Source organism: Gossypium hirsutum, chromosome D11 (genome assembly GCF_007990345.1).
Source record: "Gossypium hirsutum isolate 1008001.06 chromosome D11, Gossypium_hirsutum_v2.1, whole genome shotgun sequence".
Lineage (NCBI taxonomy): Eukaryota > Viridiplantae > Streptophyta > Magnoliopsida > Malvales > Malvaceae > Gossypium > Gossypium hirsutum.
The window spans coordinates 72,231,925-72,238,932 of record NC_053447.1 but is presented as its reverse complement, the minus strand read 5'-3'; the positions used below and the strand labels follow the sequence as shown (position 1 = coordinate 72,238,932).

The 7,008-nt window shown below is 30.6% G+C and overlaps 1 non-coding gene across 1 annotated transcript; it reads left to right on the top strand.

Annotated features, from left to right (window-relative positions):
• Positions 1–670: 670 nt before the first annotated feature.
• On the top strand, positions 671–753 carry TRNAL-UAA (transfer RNA leucine (anticodon UAA)). Its single transcript has one exon. It is a non-coding gene; the product is annotated as a tRNA-Leu (tRNA).
• The last annotated feature ends 6,255 nt before the right edge of the window (positions 754–7,008 follow it).

Sequence of the window (7,008 nt, the reverse complement as noted above, 5' to 3'; positions counted from 1 at the left end):
GTCAATGATAGGGAGCATTTGGAAGGGAGGAGCAGCGTCAGGTGAAGAAGGTTGCTGGTTTAAATGAACATAGTGTTGAGGGGTTGTTATTATCGGCTCTTGAACTGACAAAGTGCTGCTAAATTGATCTCCTACGTTGGATATTGCTGCCATGTTTGCTAAACTTGATCAATGTGTTTATAATAACAACCCACTATGAGAGTATTTATACAGAAAAAATCATGTTCTTGAAGCACTGCATCGAATATATTTCTAGCAAAACTTGTGCTAGCTTTTGTTGCCGTGTCACTTTCATCTTCCATTGTTAGGGATAAGGGGACTAAAAGGAAAACTAAACCCCGAAAGGAAGGGCCCCTGTTTCCATGTCAAAGTCGTGAAGTAAGTGTCCCTTGCTGTAAATGTTCATAACTTCATATTGTACATAGGAGAAGAAAAAGTGGTAACGCTGAATGCTACTGATCTGAGAGAGCAAAACGATGGTTGTACTGACACTGATGAGGAATCCAGAAGAGATAGGGTTGCTGTTTTTTGTTGTTGATCGTTGATTGATTTTTCTGTTTCTTTAGTTTTTGTTTTTCTTGGTTCTGTTTGTTGAAGGTGTTTTGGAGAAGATGGTGGTAATTAAATTATAGTAATAAGATATTAATTTGTGTAATACTTGAAGCAACTAGCAGGTTTGCCCGAGAGGTTAAGGGGGAAGACTTAAGATCTTCTGCACATAAGTGCGCGTGGGTTCGAACCCCACAGCCTGCAATTTTTGAAAAAGATTAATTTTATTTTATTATTTTATAAAGTGTAAAGTTTTGTTTTTTTCGTGAAAAAAGATAAATTTATTTTATTAATTTTGATTTTATTTTATAAAGTGGAAATTTTCGAATTTCTTAAATTTTAAGTGAAAAAAATATAAGTTTATTTTACATTATTTTTAAAATTTTAATTTCCAAATGATGTATTTAAAAGTACATGTCTACATGCTTCATGAGTTGATTTAGGATTTATATTTATCCACTTGAAAAATAGCTAAAAATATATTGTATTGTCATAGAGGCTTTCACACATTTGACAAAGTTTTGAGGTCTCAAATTTTGATGACCCAGCTTAAAGTTTAATCTTGTTTTAAAATACATATAGGAATCGTTGAAATTTATTTTTGCTTAAATTCTATCATATGTGGATCTTAAAGGTGTTTATGGATTGAGTTGGTTGAGACTAACTTAAAGTATGGTATTTATATACTTTATGTTTGTCAAGCTTATTCATGCTCGAAATATGAGTATAAATTTTCTCAAATCCGCTCATAGTTATAAATGACTAACTTATAAATGACTAACTTAAGTCTATTTTAGGTCCGTCCATATTATATTTTAAAAATTATATTACATTATTTTTAATTTAATTTTTATTATATTTATATATTTTAATGTTTACATTATTGTAGTATTATATATTACTATAGATTTAATTTTTATATGTTATAAATTACATAATATAAAACATTACAAAAATTTAAAAACATGGCGAGTTGACCACGAACCTTGAATGTTCAAGTCCAAATCCTACGCATATTTTGAATAGACTTAATTTTTTTTACCCATGCTCATTTTTTGAACCTAATATTTTCGTCCAAATACTCTTAAATTTTAGGTGAGCTTTCGATTGGGTAAATTACCTAACCCCTGAACAAATCTAGTAAGTCTTATCTAGAGTTATTTTAACTTAGGTTTTGTTTGTACTTCATTGTTTGAGTACTTGTCTAGAGTTATATGGAACACATGTAATGTGGGGTTAAAAATTTGTCATAAACTTGAATTAATTTTTTTGCTCAAATATATTTCCTGAAATACATAATTTTATTAATTCCTTTCAAATTTCGACTTGTTGATACAAAGAATCAAAAAAAGTAGAAATGGCGGACCCCAAATGAAAGAAAATGGTCTCCACTTGTTTTAGAGAAAAAAAGGGAGGTAGAAGAAAGAACTCTCTTACTTTAGGGTTTAGGGTTTCCTTTTATTATGTTGTATCGGACCTCGGGTCTGGTCATTTTTATTTTATTATAAGTATGTAACAATTTGTCTATCATCTTGTCGAGGGGCTTACTATATAAGTTTTAACTTGAAACTTTATTAAACAAATTTTGTTGTTTGATAGTGTGAAACAAAAGTCAAGAATTGTAATGCAGAATAATGTGAACTGTATTTCTCGAAAGAAAAAATTTGTAAATCAACGGACTCATAGAAAAATATTTGATATCAGTTTTGATCTTAAATCAGCGAGCTGTTTAGAGGTTGCGATCTTAAATCAGCGAGCTATGTGAAGCTGTGATCTTAAATCAACTAACTCAAATAACGAGCCTTAAGATTGCAGCTAGGAGCTTGAGTTCGCGCTAACAGTGTTGGAGGTTGCGGTGTTGAACCTACAAGCCTAAGATTACAGTTAGGAGCTTAAGCTCGCACTAACTATTTTAGAGGATGTGGTGTTGAACCTGCAAGCTTAAAATGACAGCTGGGAGCTTGAGCTCGCGCCAACTATTTCTAAGGTTGCGGTATTTAACCTGTGAACCTGAGATGACAGCTGCAATCTTAAATCAGCAAGTTGTGTGAAGTTGCAGTCTTAAATCAGCTAACTCAAATAATTGAAGGTTACGATTTTAAATCAGCTAACCTCTATAATATGAGTCGGGAACGTAGGTCCGCGAGCTATTTTAAAGGCCGTGATATTAAACCGACAAGCTTTAAGACTACAATGAAGAGCTTGAGTTCTCGCTAATTATTTTGAAAGCTGTTGTTCTTCACCTGCGAGCCTTAATATGACAATTGGAAACTTTGCTATCACTAACTGTGTTGGAGACTATAACTCTTCACCTGCGAGCCTTACTAATATCACTTGCAAGAATAACAAATTATGCTTGCGAAGATTGAATTAGTGCCCTGCAAAATTGAGGCAATCAAATTGAATACAAGACAATTGCATAGTGATCATCTCTCATAGAATAAAACTTAAATCACACTTACAAATGCATGCTATTTTCTGAGTTCTGACATCTTTTAGAATGTTTTGTCTAATGTTTTGAACTCTATATTTCCTAGCTGAAAGAACATAAGAGTTGTTTTTTTTTTTACATATTTTCTATCTTTCAATCCAAGCATTTTATCAAAATCAATATTCAAAACAAATTCCGTAAACAAGGTCCTTACTTCTTAGCTATAAGCAATAAGGCTAACATTGAAAACATCTATATTTAAGGAAATATGTCATAAACAACAAATTCAATTATAGATATTTCACCAAACTTAACAATTTGAACAAACAAATTAACAAAATTGGGATGAAAAGGTCAGAAATAGAAGGCTAAAGAACTTTTAGAGGTCCAACTTTAGATTTCCTCTTTAGATGAGTTATTTTTTCAAAAAATCTGTACGTTTTTTGTTCTTTTTCATTTATGGTTGTACTACTCACGCGCTTCTATCATTAATTTTGAAGAAAATTTGGTAAAGGAACTTCTCTTCTTTTCTGTTTGGACACTTAAAACATGGGTCTATTACAAAAATATTACAAAAAAATAAAAAATACCAAAATAATATTAATTTTTTTATTTACCAAAATATTACAAAAGAATAAAAAAGTAAAAAAAAAGCTGCTGGAGGATGTGACAGCACCCTGGTGGAGGGGCTGCCACTGGCATCACCAGTGGTGCCAGTGGCAGAGGCGGCACCACCCCCTTATAAAGGGGGGACCATTCGGTTGGTGGGTGGAGATGAAAAGGAGAAGGAAAGGAGAAGAAAGAAAGAAAGAAAGAAAGAAAGAAAGAAAGAAAAAGAAAGGAGAAGAAAGAAAGAAAATGAAATGAGAAGAAAGAAAATGAAAGTAGAAGAAAGAAAAAAAGGAGAATAAGAAGAGGGAATGAAGGAAAAAGAAAGAAAAAATAGGGTCTTTTACAAAAATATTACAAAAAAATAAAAAAATACCAAAATAATATTACTTTTTTTATTTACCAAAATATTACAAAAAAAACAAAACAGTGGAAAATGGGATGCCACAGGCAGCACCAAAAGTGCCACTGCCACAGGCAGCACCACTTGTATTATAAGTCCAGCATCCTTCTAGCTGAAGGAGAAGAAGAAGAAGAAGGAAGAGGAGGTGGTGCCGAAAAAGAGAGAAAGAAGAAAAAATAAGGTATTTTTTTAAACAATAACGGATTATCTTGTTATTACGTTTTTTTTATAATTTTTATAATTTTTTGTTGTTAATTTAGTTATTATTGTTAGTTATTAAGATTAATAAAAACTCAAATTGATGGTTTTAGTTAGTATTATTATTGTTAGTTTTTAGGGTTTAGTTATTAATAATTATTGTTACTTAGTATTATTGTTAGTAAAAAACTAATATTATTATTATGGTTAGTTATTAGGATTAGTAAAAACCCTAATTATTATTTTAGTATGATTGTTAGTGTTGACACCATTTTTGGATGAAAACGGGGTCGACTTGGATTTTGAAAAAAGAATGAAAACGGGAGTCGCCACCAATCCTTTTTTTGATGAGGTGTGATCGGGTCACCTCAAAAAGTGGTTGTTTTTAATAAATGATTTAATTTTATGAAAACAACGATTTTGGTCTACGAAATTCAGAAAAAAAAAGGTTCGGGAGTCGGTTACGCACGAGGAAGGATTAGCACCCTCGACACGCCCAAAATTGGTACCTTAGTTGATTATTTAATGTCTTTATGTCGAAAATTAAAAACTCGAAAAGAATTTAAAAATAAGGTCCTTCTTTATATTGCGTTATTTTTTTTTAAAAAAAATTACTTGGATAAGTCAAAATGAAAAATGCCTTCTTATCTCGAATTAACAAGATGTCACATCCAGTATGTTAGGACACGACACCTTGTAATTTTTGAGAGTAAGCTTTCCTTTTATTTTTTATTTAAACCTCATTTATTTTAATTTTAAAAGGATATTCGATTACTTAAAATCAACGAGAAAAATCGAATCTCAGTAAGTTAGGGCACGATTTTCTCGAATTTTCTAAATACGGAATATTGCCTTTACTTTCGAAAAATCCTCATATCGAGAAAACCACGTGTCATATCCAATGCGTTAGGACACAACATATTGAAATCCCGATAATGAGTTTTTATTTATGTTTTTTTATTTAAGAGCATTCTCGAGCATTTAGATTCAACAGAAAATTAGAACCCAGCACGTTAGGGCCCAATTCTCTCGAAGATCCCAAGTATCGAGTATTGCTTTTGTTTCCAAAATTTTCCCTTTTTTACGAATTCGGGTAAAAATTGATGTGACGGAATATCAATTACGATAATGCGAGTAAAAATAATACGAGCGAAGATAACAAAAATAAATATATAAAAAAATCAATTATATACAATAACAAGTAAATAAACAAAATAAAAAACTAAAACATTTTTAAAAAAAAATAATGGACACATAAATAAATAGATAAACATAAAGTAAAACAATAATAATAATAAAGAAATGAATAAAATTATAAAAGTTTTAAAAATGCATATATGAATTTTAAAAGATTTAAAATACAAAAAAAACTATGTAGGTATATATATATATAATGAAAATATGTATGTCTATACATATATATATATATGTGTATGTACAAGAATTATAAAATATGAAAACATAATTACATATATATAAATAACATGCGCATGTATGTATATATATTACATAAAGACAAAAAAATATAAATATGTATATTATAAAAATAAAATAACGTAAGTATGTACATACATTTATAAGTATATGAATTAAAATATGTAAATATATAAGTATATATATGCTTGTAGAAAATATGAAATATAAAAAATATATACTTAAAATAAATAAAGAATATGTACATGTATATATATAAATTATAATAAAATATTAGAATAAAAATGAAATAAAATATTAAATATGAAAATATATATATATGTATACACGTACATAATAAAAATATATACTAATACATAATAATAATAATAGTAATACTAATAATACTAATAATATAAAAATAACAAGGATATTTAATAGAGATATAAAAATAAACGAAAAAAGGACTAAAATTGAATTAAAAACAAAGTTGTGGGGCAAATGTGAAAGGAAATAAAGAGAAATGGGCTTATTTGAGCGCGCACAAAACATAGGGGGACCGAAACAACAATTATTCCATTCCATTAAAACACAGCACATTAGCGGGGACTAAATCGAAAAGCGCGAGAAATTATGGGGCCAAATTGGAAATAAGAAAAATGACTTAATTGCAAAACCTTTAAAAAGCGAAAGGACTGCGCGCATAAATATCCCATTCAAACGAAAACACGCGGATCCTCTAGCGGGTCGGGTCGGATGGGTCGGGCAATGGTCAAAACGACGTCGTTTTGAGGCTTAAGTGTAGCCCCCAAAACGACGTCGTTTTGGAGGGCTATATAAAGGCCTAAAATAGCCAAAAAAATCATTTGGGAGAGGGAAAGAAAAAAAGAAGAGAGAGGGAAGAGAGAAGGGAGAGAGAAGGGAGGGGGAAAGGGAAATCCGGCCAGGGGGGCCGGTCACCGGACGGCCACCGGAGGCTCGCCGGCGCCGGCGCCGGCCACCGCACACGGTGGCCGGAAAAGGTAAAAAAATATTTTTTTTTCTTTTTTTTTTGCTTAATAATGCATATATTTTTATGTTTTATATTTTTTAGTATTTTTATGTAGAAAATAAACTCAAAACAGTAAAGAAAAAAAAAGAAAGAGTCACCTTAGGTTTTAGATTTGATTCTCCGATTTGGTGTTAGAGCCCCTGATAGTATATATATTTTCGAATGGTTCTTGTATTGAATCCGTTAATATTGAAAGAAAATCTTTTGTTTTCATAGCAAAAAATAAAAAAATCCCCTCCCCCTCTGTTTACAATGACCATAGGGCTTTTATATAGCCCAAAATCCAAAGAGAAAAAAAAAGAATTTCATTTTTGGTGTTTTTCTTTGCTGTCATTTTTTGTCTTCTTTTGCAGG